The sequence below is a fragment of the Tinamus guttatus genome, unplaced genomic scaffold (assembly GCF_059628265.1).
Source record: "Tinamus guttatus ecotype Peru unplaced genomic scaffold, ASM5962826v1 Tinamus_guttatus_pri_ptg000659l, whole genome shotgun sequence".
Lineage (NCBI taxonomy): Eukaryota > Metazoa > Chordata > Aves > Tinamiformes > Tinamidae > Tinamus > Tinamus guttatus.
Window position 1 is genome coordinate 680,984 of NW_028289193.1, and position 16,652 is coordinate 697,635.

A 16,652-nucleotide genomic window follows, 5' to 3' on the forward strand; every position below is an offset into this window, starting at 1 on the left:
TCTCATAATTTCTAAATACAGGAGTGTATTTCATATGGATGGTGTTAAAATATTCTGAATAAAAGATGGTATTTATATAATTATGTCTTCTTTTTAAACTTAGCTAACAAAAAGCTTTGACACGCAAACAGATGATGGGCTTTTGGGGGAAAACTATAGATTTTGAACACAAAGCAGGACAGTTTATACATGCATAAGTATAGGTTACCACTACAGATGCTTATTTTAAAAAAAAGACAAAGGACTAGTTTTCCCTCCAGTAGCATTTCCAGCTACGTAGCAGAATGTAGCATTTTGCTGCCGTAATTGCAAACCTTTTCTTGAATTTTTGTGTAGATATTTTTTCCCTAGCATTTTAACTGCCTGCAGATATTCTATCTGTTGAAAGATCTAAAATACTTTTACCCAGAAAAGATAAACTTATATTCCTCATTTTATGGCAGCAAATTATCTGGTGCATCACTTTATAACTAAAGTAGTATTGACACTTGATCCATGAAAAAAAGCCTTCTTCTCATCTACTTTCTCAGAAGCGGAATCAGTATTTAGAAACCTCATAACCTTTTATATTCACAAACCTTGATACTTTTAGAGTTGCTTTTTGAGGTGGTTCTAGCTATTTCTTCCAGCTCTACTATCTGGAAAGGAAGTTGTCCAGCCAATTTATCTAAGGAAATTAGTTACGAAGTAAGATTCAGAACTCTGCTCAGTCTCCACAGATATTGGAGCATCATAGAGCCTACAGAAAAAACAGGTGTATACATAAAGACCAATTTATTGCAGCATTTATCTTTGTCCAGAGACACATGCACATACTTGCATAAAAGAGCAAAAAGGAAGCAAAAAAAAAAAAAAAAAAAAAAAAAGGAAGCAAAAAGGAAGAGAAATCCTGGTGCTTTTTATTTCACCTTTGCTTGCAGTGAGACCAGAGACAACCTGAAGGCTTCACAATTTTACTCTGCTTCCCGTGTATTACGAGGCCAAGTCTAAGATAGCCTTAAGTGCATCCCAACTTCATGCTCAAATGGGCCTGCGGATGTGAGTGACACAATTGCTACAATCCACTTTTTTACAATCTGTAGCAAATCATAAAATTTGCTACAATCTGCAAATTTAGTGATGTCACTAAATTCCTGCTCATGAGTTCCTGCTTTAAATATAAGGAATTTATGGGACACTCTAGGACATGAGTTCTGGATTAGACAGGCAGAGCTTCAGGCTGAGCTCCTGTGCATTAACAGCAAGTCTGTATTTCGAGGATATATTTCAATTCCTGTAAAAGAGCAATCTTAGGAGGCACCACTCCTTCCCCTCAAGGACAAAAAAGAGCATGTACATGATAGAGAGCATGTACATAACGTGGAAGAAGGGCCAGGACGCATGGAAAGAACAGAGGAACATTGTGAGGGAATGCAGGGATGCAATGAGGAAGGCCAAGGCCCACTTGGAATTAGGGTTACCGAGAGATGTTGGGGACAACAGGAAGGGCTTCTACAAATACATCAGCAGCAAGAGGAAGATTAGGGAAGATGTTAGTCCTCTGCTGAACGGAGAGGCTGCCTTGGTGACAGGGGCTGCAGAGAAGGCAGAGTTACTAAATGCCTTCTTTGCTCCTGGCTTTACTGCTAAGGCTGGTCCCCATGAACTACAGAGCCCAGAGACAAGAGAGAGAACCAGGAGAGAGGAGGACTTTCTGCTGGTGGAGGAGGGTTGGGGTAGGGATTATTTAGGCAAACTGGACACCCATAAATCTATGGGTCCAGATGGGATGCACCCAAGAGAGCTGAGGGAACTGGCAGGGGTCATTGCTGAGCCGCTCTCCATCATCTTTGAGAGGTCATGGAGGTTGGGGGAGGTGCCGGAGGACTGGAAGAAACCAACGTCCCTCCAGTCTTCAAAAAGGGCAAGAGGGAGGAGTCGGGAAACTACAGGGCGGTCAGCCTCACCTCCATCCCTGGAAAGGTGATGGAGCGGCTCATTCTAGAGACCATCTCTAGGCATGTCAAGGAAAAGAAGGTGATCGGGAGTAGTCAGCATGGATCCACCAAGGGAAAGTCGTGTCTGACGAACCTGATTGCCTTCTACGATGAAGTGAGTGGCTGGATGGACGATTGGAGAGCCATGGATGTTTCCTACCTCAACTTCAGCAAGGCTTTCGACACCGTCTCCCATAACATCCTCATAGGGAAGCTCTGGAAGTGTGGACTGGATGAGTGGACAGTGAAGTGGATTGAGGACTGGCTGGATGGCAGAGCCCAGAGGGTGGTGATAAATGGGGCCGAGTCCAGTTGGAGGCCTGTGGCCATGGTGTCCCGCAGGGTCAGTGCTGGGCCCGGTGCTGTTCAACTTGTCCAGCAGTGACTTGGGCGAGGGCACAGAGGGCCCCTGAGCAGGTTTGCAGGTGACACCAACCTGGGAGGAGCGGCCGACACTGCCCAGGGCTGCGCTGCCATTCAGGGGACCTGGACAGGATGGAGAGTTGGGCACAGAGGAACCTCCTGAGGGTCAACAAGGACAAGTGCAGGGTCCTGCACCTGGGCAGGAACAACCCCAGGCACCAGCACAGATTAGGGGTTGGCCTGCTGGAAAGCGGCTCCGCAGAGAGGGATCGGGGAGTCCTGGGTGACAGCAGGTTCCCCACGAGGCAGCAGGGTGCCCTCGTGGCCAAGAAGGCCCATGGGCTCCTGGCTGCAGCAGGAGGAGCGTTGGCAGCAGGGCCAGGAGGGGATCCTGCCCCTCTGCTCAGCCCTGGGGAGGCACCTGGAGCATCGGGGGCAGCTCTGGGCTCCCCAGGACAAGAGGGACCTGGAGCTGCTCGAGAGGGGCCAGCGCAGGGCCACGAAGATGCTGAAGGGCCTGGAGCAGCCGTCGTGTGAGGAGAGAGGGAGCGAGCGGGGCCTGGTCAGCCTGGAGAAGAGAAGGCCGAGAGGGACCTGAGCAACATGTGCAAGTACCTGAGGGGAGAGTGTAGGGAGGATGGGGCCAGGCTCTTCTCCATGGTGGCCGGTGACAGGACAAGGGGTAACGGGCACAAGCTGAACCCCAGGCAGCTCCATGTCCACGTGAGGAAGAACTTCTTTGGTGTGAGGGTGCCAGAGCCCTGGCACAGGCTGCCCAGAGAGGCTGTGGAGGCTCCTGCTCTGGAGATCTCCAAACCCGCCTGGATGGACCCTGTGCCCCTGCTCTGGGTGTCCCTGCTGGAGCAGGGCTGGACTGGGGGATCCCTAGAGCTCCCTGCCAACCTCAACCATTCTGGGATCCTTTGTGACAAAGAGCAGAAGAACAGAAGCAGGATGTTTGCCAAGACATACACTGCCTCCTCTAGAAACGCAGCTACTCACCCTTTCGTCTTTATAGGGTCATGTATAACTTTTATCATAGCATAAAGAATGCAGAAGCAAAACCACTGTATTTTCTGCTTTCTTTCACACCATCTATTTATGTTTACTACCCCAATTATGCATGGTATCAGGTATCAGTCCTGTGGCCATCAAATAACTGTAAGGAATGCATACTGCATACTGTATGCATGGTGCCAGGTAATATCCCAGCAGTAGCTATCAGGGAAAGAAATATTTCATGTTATGTTGCTAAGTGCTAAAGGCAAGGGAAAAAACCCAGCTGAAAAACAGCAGCATTCCCTACCCTTAAACACTTACTGCTGCTCTTCCTAATGAACATCTTCATTAGAAAGTGGCATCTTATCTGCATCTTATAACACAAGGAGGTTGACACTCTATCTGTTTAATGGTCATTAAGGATTCACTTCATAACATAATGCAATAATAAGCCACTAAAAGCTGCTACTGTATCTGGTAAACATTTTGCCAACATAAGGAGAGGTTTATTTAAATAACTTCCTTTAAGAGAGAAGGAGGGAAAAGGTGCTGTAAACTTACTTTAAGGTTTCGGTATTAAGGTTCAAAGAATACCTCCTGCATTTATCACTGATGTTTCCCACGGGATGCATTAGGGTGAGGAATTTCCAGCAAACGTGTCTCTCTCCAGTTACAATATCTGAGGTCAGCAATTGCATGTTTAGAAGAACTCACATTCAGACATGTGCCTGTTCACCAAATACCTTATCGTGATTTCTTGTGTCAAGTTACACGTTGTCCCTGCTCGCACTAGAGGGCACGCACTGGGGACACTTCTCAGGCGCCTTCAGAACAGGATTTAATTCCTCCCTATTATTTCCCCATAGAAAACCTATTTGATTTTTCTCTAGTACAATTTTGTAAGATAGGAAGGCATCAGCCCATAATGCAGCAAGAATATAAACATCTCCTGACACTGAACACAGGTATTCCTGATTGAGTCACTCAGAGCAAACACTCTTACAATACAAATTTGTGAGGAAATAACGTAATTGGGTATAGACGCTGCGATATTCTAAGGACTGCCTCTTGCAGAAGGAGTGGTCAGTGTCTATGGGAGACAAACTGTTTGCACAAAACATGTCGTCAGGAAATCTGAAAGCCCTTCAGCACCAGGACTGAGCAGCAGGCTGTGCCAGCCTGGAATAAATAAATATACAAACAAACAAATAAATCATTTGTGGGAGGCGGGTAGGGTTCAAAGCAGCTTTTCCAGGCAGCTTTGATTGGATTCACTACCTACAAAGAAACCGACTGCCTTGAATCTACCGGCTTCACTAGGCTTCCTCCTGAAAACAGACAGCAAAATCCAGTAGAGGTTCCTTTTGGCAAGATAAAAAGACACAAGGCAGAAACAGAAAGCTAACAAAAAAACACCATCTGAGCTCATATTTTACCTCAGAAATGCATTCTTCCATTACATGCATCCCACACTTGCTTCCACATACCTTCATCACAAAATCTGTGTGATATTCTTGCCATTTGTCAATACTGAACCGATCCCCCAAATATCTTCTTCTTAAATTTTCCAAGGAGCAATTACAAAGAATAATTATAAAAGCCAAAACCAGAGCCTCATTTCAAAAAGTCGCAGACTCGTTTGTGCAAACATGCAGAAAGCGATGGATAATATGTCAATCTTAGCAGATTCATACACAGATAAACAGAAGTAGGGCACAGAAACTACCGAATCACAAATTTGAGAAGATCAACCAGATGGACGCTATATTACACGAGGAAAAGAAATAAGGTTGCATATTAACCTTGAGATTTTCATTTCAGGAAAAGGTAACACAGCAACATCAATATGCAAGGGATTATAATATCATCATGAAGAGGTGAAAAAAAGGTAATATGATGTACATGAATGGGACTGTTGAATAGAGACATTTAGATAAACAGGAGTACCAAATCACAGGTACTGAAAAGGGGATTTCTCCTTAAGTCAAAGCACGCAATAAATAACTATACAACTCATCTTCCAAAAACAGAAAGTTGCTGTTTTCAAAATAAGAAGGCAACTGGCAAAAATATACATATAGAAGCGATTTTCAGAAGCTATATACTAATATAGCAAGAAAAAAATGTACAGACACTGATCAGTAAGATCAGTTTCCTCTTGCTTGGAAGCTATTTAATGTAATGAAAACATGTCACATAAATGAGATTAATAATCTGACGATTAAGATGATTTCAAATAATACACCAGAAGAAAAAACTGAGACAAGCTCACAACTCTGTAATATAATAATATGTGACAGAAAACATCTGATGGACCATTAGTACAGATGCTTCAGAATAAAATAACTGGAACACCAATGACATGGTGCAGAAATTCAGTTCTTGTGCATTCCATTGTCCTGGAAGGTCTTGTCCACATCCAGTTAAAAAGAAATGCAGTTTAAAGGAAAATGAGACAGCCAGTCATGCTGAGAGCCAAACAATGATGTCGTGATTTCTCTATACTTTGCTTTGTTTCAGCGAGCTTTTCCAGTTAAATTCCTTCGTGAATGTCACTATATTTGACTGAGAAGTTACTTCAGCTGAAGAAGCAATAAGGCAGTTATTTTTGCACTTACATTAATAGAGTTGCTTAGGTTGCCAACGGGGAGTCCTGCTGCTAACTGCACCCCTGATGGTAGCCAATCATGTCACATTCATAATGTGTTAACAGCCCCGGTTCCTTGGAACTGCAACCCCAGACAGCTTTTAAATCCATTTCTCCATTTTATAAAGCCTAAAGCTGATTTTGAAAAGAGCACTTTTTATTATATAATGCACTCTGTGCTCATAAAGTTGTTCCATAAAAGAGCAAAACACATAATCCTTAGAATTAGAATAAAGACTCTCCAAATTTGAAAAGTCATAGGGGCATAGCCTTGATGCTGCTTTTTATTCAAAATCTATCTTGAGTGAAGAGTTCTCTGTGCGCATTGCTAGCACACAGCAGCTGCGGTGGATGGACAAACAGCACATTGCCACCACAACGCACGCAGTGCTGTAGCTGATGCGCACACCTGTGTGAGCGCTGCCTGTGAACTCTCTGCGCGGGGACGCGGGGCTGTGACGCAGCCCGGTGACGCGCACAGGCAGAGGCTGCCTGTGACACAACCCGCAGCTCCCAGGCAACCGCCGACTTGATGACTTCCCCTCCTTCTTCACTTGAACAAAATCTGATGAACTTAGATCTGTTCTCAAACGCCGTTTAGAATACATATATAATGATAGGCAAGAGAGAAGTGAGTTCTCTTGCAAGCAAAATTCTAATTGCTTTACTTCTTTAGGGGTCAAAAGCAAGCCAAAGAAAATCAATGTCCATTTGTGTTTCGGAAGCTGAAACATACAGTTCATTATTCACGACTATTAAAATAGTCAATCAAAACATTCTGCTGCATGGAGCAGTTAGAAAAAGCTATTTCACATAATTTTAAATAAAGATATATTTAGAATGAGCATCAAAGCATTTCAAAAGGAGAATTTCAGCAACAATTCTGTGATTAAGACTCAATGTTTTATAATGTTAAATAATTTTATCATGAATGAATATTAAGCTTTGAGAAGAATTCTGAAATCTTAGCATTATAGCTCTTGAAATCACAGCATTTTCCATGGACTTCAATAAAAATAACAGAACTACCTCAGATGCCAAGAAAAGAATCAGAAGATGGGACCAATGTCCTTGGCTAGAGTCTGCCATGTACACAGGATGATCGCAAATTCCCTTCAGCTTTGGAGAGAAAGCTGAACAACCAGAGCAATGTCTCAAAACCATTCCCATTCTTACTTCTTTCTGGATCGATATATATGCTATTTAATTAATTTAATACAACAGATAGAAAGGAAAAAAAAAAGGCATGACTTTTATTTACAAATATTTTCACAGTAAGTCTATTTAAATCATTATTTAAATTATTTGAGAAACAGCAATGTAATATTTACTTACTGTTAATTTCTAACATCCACAAAAGCAAACAAACAAAAAAAACCAATAAATTGTCCACTCTTTGAAACAGCATGCTGAGATTGAACAAAAGCGTGTAATAAACCCGAGGTTCAAAATAACGTGGCAAACTGCTGCACCTCTGCTAACAGCAGCATTGCTAACGCAATGGGCACTTTGGAAGTGTTCAAATGCCACCAGCTTTAAAGGTTTGAACCAAACCTTTGAACCAAGGTCTCACCCAGTGAGGCAAGGAACAAGATCTAACAAGTAGTCCATAGCAAAAAGAAAAAAAAAAAAATCCAACAATCTTGATATTAAATAGAGATCATAACTACTTTCCAAATGATCAGTTGCAGTCATAGCAATTGGGAAACCATGAGCTCTTTTACAGATGTGGAATCAATGTAAATGTTAAAATGGTAAACTATCATCCATCTCCTTTTCTCCGCTGCACCTCACATAGGAGTTTCAGTAGCCATTGAAATGGAGTTGAGCATCAGTTCAGTATTTAGCTCCAGTATTTGGTATCTTAGGGCTTGTGTTGTTTAGGTAGGGTCAGCTCCCCTCTCACAGCAAAATGGACATGTGGTGTTCAGCTCTTGGCCAGGGAAGCCTCCTACATGTCAGGAAATTAATCTTATCCCAAGCACTTTATTTTTGTAATTGTTGTTGTTGTTGTTGTTTTTGTTCCTCTCCCAATTATTTCAGTGAATCACTGAGGCCACGTTCTCAAACAACCCCGCCTCTGGCTCCTGCACTCGGAGACTCTCCTCATGCGGCTGAGCTCTCCACCCCTCTGGCCAACACAAGCTGATGACTGGAGATGGAACCTCTGTGTGCTACCCCTTTGGCCAACACAAGCTGCTGACCGGAGATGGAACCTCCATGCGCTACCCCTTTGGCCAACACAAGCCGATGACTGAAGATGGAACCTCCGTGCGCCACCGCTTTGGCCAACACAAGCTGCTGACCGGAGATGAAGGCTCCATGAGCTACCCATCTGGCCAACACGAGCTGCTGACCGGAGATGAAGGCTCCACGTGCCTCGCGAGCGGCGGCCCCGCTGCGGTGCGGCCCGCCGGGGCGCAGGGGTTGGTGTCCGTCCCACACAGCTCCCCTCCTCTCCACAGGGCCGAGGTAGCCACTCACCGAGTCCGTCCCTCCGGACGGATACTCCCTCCCTTGGATAACCAAGTATTCATGTGAATTTCCCTGACAGTGCCTCCGCTGCACTCACTGCTGTTGATTCCAGTGCGTATTTGAGACATAATCTACATTACATTTTCTCTACATATTTTATTTTTTGATTTTAAATATGAATGTTTTCTCTCCCTCCTCTGGCCTGGAACAGGAGGGCACAAGGCTTAGGCTGAGCACAGTGACGGGACGGGCTCCCTGATGCCTCCAGTGCCGGCGGGCAGCAGAGCCAGGGCTGAGCCCCGCTGCGACGGTGGGAGGTACGTGTCGATGAAACGGGGCTCAGCCTGCCCAGCCCTGTCCCTGGTAACCTGGGCTGGAAGCACAGCCACGAGAAGAGGCCAGAAAGACTCTGTACTAAAGGAATCCCACATTTCTTATTATCTGCTACAACTCCGCACCTTTTCAAGCAGTGCATGCAAGCAAACCCGAGGATGACCAATGTTTGACAGTTATCACAGCCCTTCCAGTAGCTCTGATACAAGAACCAGTGCTGAATTACAAGCATGAAGAAGTGGTACTTATTCAAGAACTTTAGAGTGGGGAAAAACTAAGAACAGGCTACGGGCTACCTTTTTTAGTATTTGCTTGAAGATAAGTAAATAGAAAATACCACACTCATCTGAGACTGGCTAGACAAGCCTTCTCCTGCTATGTTCAGTTTTACTTACAGGTATTTTGTCAATTCATGAAGGACAAGCCAAACAGAATGTCTGAGCATGCATTAAATAATAACAGTAATAATAAAAACGGCAAAGGAACGTAATCTCTGAGCTTGCCCTGGGCTTTCTAAATCAAATCAACATCTTCTCTATTAATCGGCATGGTATAAAAATAAAAGTGCATTCCATAAAGTTGAATATAGTGTACTTTGCAAATCTCACATTAAAAAAAAAAGAAAGAAAAAAAAGCTAGGATACAGAGCAATGCTAGCAAAGCCTTACAGTAACTGTATGACAGACACTCCTGAGTTTTTAAAATTAAGCACTACACACTTTTAATATGAGACATAAATATGCAGAAACACTTTCTAATAAGTACCAATTCAAGGAGAAAGAAAATGCACAAAAATAAAGAGTTTGGGTCCGTATCTTAGAAATTGTTATTTTGTAATTATTTCCTTAAAACCTCAGGTCTTTCCCCTTTCTCTTCAAACTCTCAACAGAAAAAGAAATGCTTCTTTCTTCTACCAGACTCTGTGAAAACTCGGCTCATCGTCCATAAAGCAGAATGAAAATCTGGCTATAAATGAAAGTCTAGAGCAGCATGTTCTTTAATCCAGTGATGGGGACCTTCATTAGATTATACCACAGCAATGGGACAAGATACTGCAAAGCCAAATGACACATCATTAAATTATGTTTTCTCCTTCTCCAGGCAAATACTGAGCATACCATTAGATTAGTTTGAAAGAATAAAAAGAAAAGGAAGAGAAGGGCTCTGTAGCTTACATTAGAAGTGGCAAAGCTGACGCAATTTTCAAAAACCACTTATCTATATAATCGGGTATAAGCAGTTGCTTATGTTAGTTTTATAAGCCATGGCTGTAATGCACAGCCCAAAGGAACTGGAGGTCAGTGCGTGTTCGGTGCTGCACGGTCTCCCTTGCACACACTCAGGGAAAGCCTGCCACTCTGCAACGGAGAAGGGAATTACTACAGTAAACCCAGAGCTACGCTTTCATAAAAATATGCATTTTTGATAAGCCACAGAAATCAGCCCAGCATTTTAAATAACGGACAGCCTTGTGCCGCAGTGCCTAGCAACAGTTATTCTGTGTTTCACACTATCTTCAGAGCCGGGAATCTGAACCGCAGCAAAGCTCTCCTGAAACTGCTGAGACAAAGTGACATCCTCTCCCACTGCCGATCCACAGCAAACTTCACCCACCCTCACGGGAAAAGGCTGCTTTTGCTATGAACCTGAGTTAGCTACATGTTCACAACACTGCCAATGCCTTTCAAGCTTCCTGTGTTAATATTACATCCATGTGAAATGTGCATTTCAGCTCACATGAAGATCCCTTCCTTACAGCCTCTCAGATGACTAGTGCCAGCAAATAAAAGTGCATCAATCTGGGAAGCTCTGACAGCCCCCTCCTCGTTGCCACACACACACTTTTTGCTGGAGTCCTCTTTGATTAGAGAAAAACTATGCCCAAAAGTCAACAAACATTTCACACACCCTGGTACTTCCACAGAAGCGTTTGCTTCCAACCTTGCACTTCCACTTTTATCACTGTTGCTGAGTTGCGTCCCCGAGCCCGCACACTCACCATGCCCAGTGCCTCTGCTCGAACCACCGTGTTCACTGGCACTGCCTGAGCTCCTAGCGCAACACCAGAGCTCAGCTATAAATCTGTGCAACTCCTTTTACTCCTTGACGCGTTTGTGTTAGACCAGGATGTACAGCAAGGTCACTGTAAGAGATGGTTGTTTTCAGGCTCACAGAGAAGATGCCAAGGAAACCAGTAAGAGTAAACTTAATTAAACATGGTCTGAAGTTCTGTCTTGTCCCAGGTCTGCCCAGGACCCAGCTCTTCATGCGCTGTGTTTCGGAGGCAGCCGTTTGCAGCCGGGGAAGGCAGGCTGCTTAGCTCATGCGCTGCGCTGAAAGGTGACCAGGAGACTGTGCTCCTTGCAGCGTCACGAGGCTGTTCTGGGATCTCTGCGTTTTTAGCCAGCGATTACAGCTCTGTGGGTCTGCTCCTCCGAAGGGGAGTTTTTCCAACAGCACAATTAGTCCCTTGGCTGCTCTCTATACTGAGATATACTGCCATTAACTTTTTGTTTCATGGCAGCGTCAAGCAGAGCCGTAAACATCCATGGGCTAAAGCAAACAAGCAAGCTGGGGAAGCCACATCCTCACAGCAGCAGCATCTCAGAGGAAAAGAAAACCAGCGGGCAGGACGCAGGGAAGTTCAAGGCGCAGAGGTCAGAACTCTTCAGGCTCCCTGTGTCAGCGCACAGCCCCGTCCCGAGCGCTCGCACGCGCATCCTGCCGCTGCTCCCGGAGCCCGCGCTGGGCAGCGGCCCCGGGGACCTCGGGACCCGCGGGGCGGCCGCGCAGAGCCCAGGGCGCTGGACACCGCGGCCCCAACGCGCTGCTCCCCGCAGCGCTCGGGCGGGCGCCGCTGCCGCCGTGCCCCGCAGCGGGGCTGCCCGCGCCCGCCTCGCACCCCGCCGCAGCGGGAGCGCTGCCTCCCAGCGCCGCGGGCAGGGAGCCCGGGGCTGCGGGAGCACAAGAGTCCCCGAGAGCGCGGGCATGCAGCGCGGGGACGGCGGCCGGCGGCACTCACTTGCCTGCGTGCTCCCGCCGGGCGACCTCCTCGGGCAGCGAGGCGCGGGGCCGCTCGCCCTCCGCGGAGCTCTCCGCGCGGCGTCCGGAATGTTCCCCGCGGAGGCCGGGGCATCGCCGGGCTCAGGCGGCGGGCGCGCCCCCGCGCCCCGCGCCCATGGTGCCCGCGCGCCGCGGGCCGCTAGCGCCGCGTGGCGCGGAGCCGCCGGCGCGGGCGGCGAGGGGCCCCGTGCGGGCGGCGCGGGGAGGCGGCGGCGGCGGCAGCGCCGCCCTCCGCGGCCCGGAGCGCCGGGCGCCGCGAGGCGGGGCCGACAGCGCGGCCTGCCCGCCCGGCCCCCTGGGCCGCCCCCGCGGCGCTAGGAGCCGCGAGGCCCGCGCGGGAGCCGCCGCCACCGGGGCCGGAGCCGCCAGCGGGGCCGGAGCCGCCGCCACTCGGACCCGGAGCCGCCACCCGGAGCCGGAGCCGCCGCCGCCCGGAGCTGCCGGGCCCGGTGCCGCGGGGTGGGCGCGCGGCCTCCCTCCCCTCCGCGCCGTCCCCGCGAGCAGACGTTCCCTCCCGCCCGGTCGCCAAGTTGTGTTGCCCGCCGCCTCATCGCGCCCCTGTTCGCGCCGAACGTCCCGGGATGCGCTTTCTCCTCATGCCGCGAGCGGGCACATATTGATCGCTTGCCAGACGGCAAATATAACATATCGGCCCCCATATTTAGGAGAAATTGTGTGCGGGGTTTATTTTGACAGACTCGCTTGAAGCGGCAGAGCCGTTTCTCTCTGGATGCTGCCGTCGCCTCTCGATCAGGCAGGGCCTCCTAACCGGCCAGCCTCGCTTTCTGGGGGGGCTGTGTCCTGCCCAAACATCCACGTCCCGTTTAATCCTTCCCCACGGCGGCACATAACCCGAGCGGGGAGCGGGGCGGCCGCAGCCGCGGGCACCGGCTCCTCCAGCCTCGGTCCAGCAGAGGAGCTGCAAGCGGAGGCAGCTAAAACGCGGCAGCGACAGGGTCCGTGCCAGCCGCTCTGAGGAGGGGAAGCGGGGCATGAATGAGGGGGCTTCTCCTCTCCAAAGGAAGAGGCCAGGAGAGCAGGGGAGGCGGGAGGAATGAAGCACCGTGTAGTGCACGGGGTGTCACCGCCTGGCTGTGGGACGCGGCTCCCTGCGGCGCGGCCGTGCCCGGACTGCGGGCAGCGCCCTGGGCCGCGCTCCTCCTGCCTCCGCGGGGAGCCCGGCCTCTCCCGGGGGGAGAAAACCCCTGCACGAGCCCTGGCGAGGAGGGGCGGCCCGGACAGGGCCCGGAGGGGCGGCCCGGGGGTGCTGCCCGCGCCCCGCGCGGCTCTGCAGCTCCTGGCCCAGAGCGGGAGGCAGCGCCGGGCCGCGATCACAGGGGCTGTGCGGAGCCGCTGCGGCCGCGGGCGGGATGGGCTGAGACGGGGCGGCGAGGCGGATCGGTCGTGTGTGTGTGCGTGTGTGTGTGTTAGTGTGTGTGTTAGTGTGCGTGTGTGTGCGTGTGTGCGTGTGTGTGTGTGTGCACATCCGTGCGTGTGTGTGTATGTGTGCGCGTGTTTGTGTGCACGTGTGTGGGTGTGTGCGTGCATGTGTGTGCATGTATGTGTGTGCGTGTGTGCGCGTTTGTGTGCACATGTGTGTGTGTGCATGCTTGTGTGTGCGTGTGCCCGTGTGTGTGCCCGTGTCTGCACGTGTGTGTGTGTGGACGTGTGCATGTGTGTGTGCGTGTATGTGTGTCTACGTGCGTGTGTGTGCGCACGCGTGTGTGTGTGCGTGTGTCCGTGTGTCCGTGTGTCCATGCTGCCCGTTCCCCTCCCCTACCTCGGGGAGGCCCTGCCTCCCTGTCCCCATCCCCGTCCCAGCTGCCCAGGGTCCCGTGCCGCGCGGGGCCGGCTCGTGTGGTCCCCACGACGCGTGTGGAGCTGCCAAGCCCAGAAATACCCAACCCCCCGTTGTAAAGAGGCAGTGAGAGGTGCGGCCGGGACGCTCCTCTCCACCTGGGTAGACAAGGTACGAGCCTGGTGCTTATGTACTGATGTGGGGATAACGACCGTGGCCCTCGCTGTGTCCCCCGGGCCCCGTTCCAGCCGCGGGGATGTTGTTCTTTGGAGAAGCGTGGATCATCATTGTGCTGGATCAAAATTAAACGACTGCCGAAAGAACACTTAGCTTTGCCTTTCTATAGCTCCTCTTCCACCCCTTTCCTCTACACAGTTGTTGAGGCTTCTTGGAATGAAGTTTCTTGGTGTTTTGCTTTTGTTTTTGTTTCTACATTTTATGGTTAGCCTTCTGCCAAGCTGGGACAAACAAAAATGTTTCTGTTCCTTATGAATTCCTTTTATAAATATTAACTTCAGTAATGTGCAGTGAGTCATTAAGAGGGAAAAGGATTCTAGAAGGCAGCTTCACGTAAGCTAAATGCAAAGATAATAGAGTTGCTGTGAAGAGTGCGGTTAAATGTTGAGCTGATAAATGCACAGGATTATGCAGTGATAGGTTTCATGCCTAATTGAATAGATTTGCACTTCGGTCTTCATCTAGAGATACTGATCCTTATTTTTTCCCAGTTTCTTAATAGTGATTGATGTTACCAGACTTCTTGATAGATAAGAGCTAACCAAGTTATCTGTCCTATTGTGATTCTGCTGAAAGATTGAATTTCTGAACAGGCAGTTCTCCTGACAAAGCTGAAAAAATAAATGATTACAACTATATATATTATCATCCAAGTCCTAATACATATATCTCAGAGAATTGAAATAATGAGTGAGAAATAATGAACTCAAAACGCTCCTCAGTCAAACACGGAAGCAGAGCAGCGCTGGAGCTCATGGCCTGGCAGAAGGCCACGCTCTGCCCTTGGGAGCACAGGTTTTCAATGAAGTGGATATGAACGATCCTTCACGACCTCCTCCCTGTCCCGAGGAGAGCCAGTTCTCCCTGTCAGGATACCTCTAGTGCAGTTCCAACAGGGAACACCTTCATGTGCTTTAGCTTCTCAAACCAACTTGCAGGCTTGGATGTGGATTAGCCAACACACGCCGTATTCCCCCGGCTGCAGGAAGAGCAGCTGCGTGCACGGGGGGCCTGGCCCCCTCCTCTTGCGCGAGCACGAAGGGTAATAATCCCCTTGATCACCTAAGCAATAAACTTTGGTTTTCACAAGATAGAGTCTTTGCAGTTTTCCTGCAAGGACTTTCCGTCTCTTCTCATGCTTGTTAAAACACGCAATCTGTAGTTACAAGTTTTATTAAAAGCAGGAATATACTGAAGATGAACTCTAGCCAACCAGAGGAAAGGAGGAAAAGCGTGCGATTTTTTAGAATCATGACATAATCGTATGAAGTATGTGTGCCTCTCAGGTCTATACAATATTAGTGATCGTTGGTTTGTTTGTCCGTTTGTTTTTGCCCTTTAGGCAGCACAAACACAAACAAACACAAACACAAGCACAAACACAGGATTTCTACCTGCATAGAATTCATTTTCCGAACAGGTTTAAAATGCAGTTGAGAACGTGAATCAACATCTAAAGCCAGGCTGGGTGAGCCAGACGTGTTTTTGTGTAGCATGCGCAGTATTTGTTAAGAAATGCCGCACAACAGGACGTGGCTAAAAGGCTGAGAAACGTCCGGTTGGAGAGAAGACCGTCACACAGGCAGAACGTGGTGGCATCTGCTGCGGGACGGCGCTGGCTCTGTCGGGGAGCAGCTGTTTGTCCTCCCTCCCCTCCGCACAACCCGAGCTCTTCTCCAGGTACGGGACAGGGCACGTTGACCGTGGGCAGCAAGGCTGGCGTTGGCAGCCAGACATTTGTGTCTATGTTGTTCACATGTAACTGCTCACTAGGGAAGAGCTGGAGAAGAAACAGGACAGAACGAAGAAGTTACAGCTGGAAAGAAAGAGAAAGAAAAAGGAAGGAAGGGAGGAAGGGAGGAAGGGAGGAAGAAAGAAAGAGGAAGAAAAGAAAGAAAGAAAGAAGGAAAGAAAAAGAAAGAAAAAGGAAGAAAGAAAGGAAGGAAAGAGAAAAGGAAGGAAGGATAGGAAGGAAGGAAGGAAACATAGTGCAAAAGAGAGATAAAAAGACCTTTATCCAAAGCCAGTGCAAGACAGTGGGCAGCCATCCATTCCTGTAGCAGGTCGTAGTAATTCCGGTCTAACCACCGTTATCTTTTTCCTTGACAGAACCTAGCTCTTTATGAGCTTGAATATATCAGTCATTAGTCTGTGAGTAAAAGCAAGACATTCCCTCCCCCATTTTGAGCATGAAAATGTCTGTCTGGACATTAGGCATAGATGATGCTCATTTGCAGGAAAATTGGGGTTTAGTCAAAAAGTATCATAAATAGACCTCATAATGTGTCTGCGTTTCTTAGAAAGTATCAGTTCTTTATTCACATGAAAATAAGTATTCAATTAAAAGACATTATCGACTTACAAAGTGATACCTTCAAGCAGAATATCAGAAGAAGACTCGAAGTGAATATCACAGCACTGATGGGATTTTTATTGTTTCCATCAGAATAGAATTAATATATTTTCAATATCTATTTCTGGAAAAGATATGGAAATTGTAACTCCCTCAAGGATGGATATAACATATTTTATAATAACTAGGTCACAAGGCCATCTATGAACATCAGGCCCTTTGTACTTTCTATACTGCAGTAGAAACTCAGCGCACATCCCCATTTTGTGATGAGTTAATATTATTTTTTAAATTCCATTCACAGACTAGTAATAATTCACACAGCTGAATCCAGAAAAGGCTATGAACATGTTCCCTCTCATTTCCTCACACCTAGACTAAACTGAACTCCAAGAAAGTATGGAGAGT

General features: G+C 48.1%; 1 protein-coding gene across 3 annotated transcripts in view; it reads right to left on the reverse strand.

Moving 5' to 3' along the window:
* Positions 1-11,850, reverse strand: part of SNTG1 (syntrophin gamma 1) — a 301,850-nt gene extending 290,000 nt beyond the window's left edge. For all 3 annotated transcript variants that reach the window (XM_088536360.1, XM_088536359.1, XM_088536357.1), the window contains exon 1: positions 11,816-11,850. The gene's annotated coding sequence lies outside the window, so the exon portion shown is untranslated. The remainder of the gene's footprint in view (positions 1-11,815) is intronic.
* Between the last annotated feature and the right edge of the window lie 4,802 nt (positions 11,851-16,652).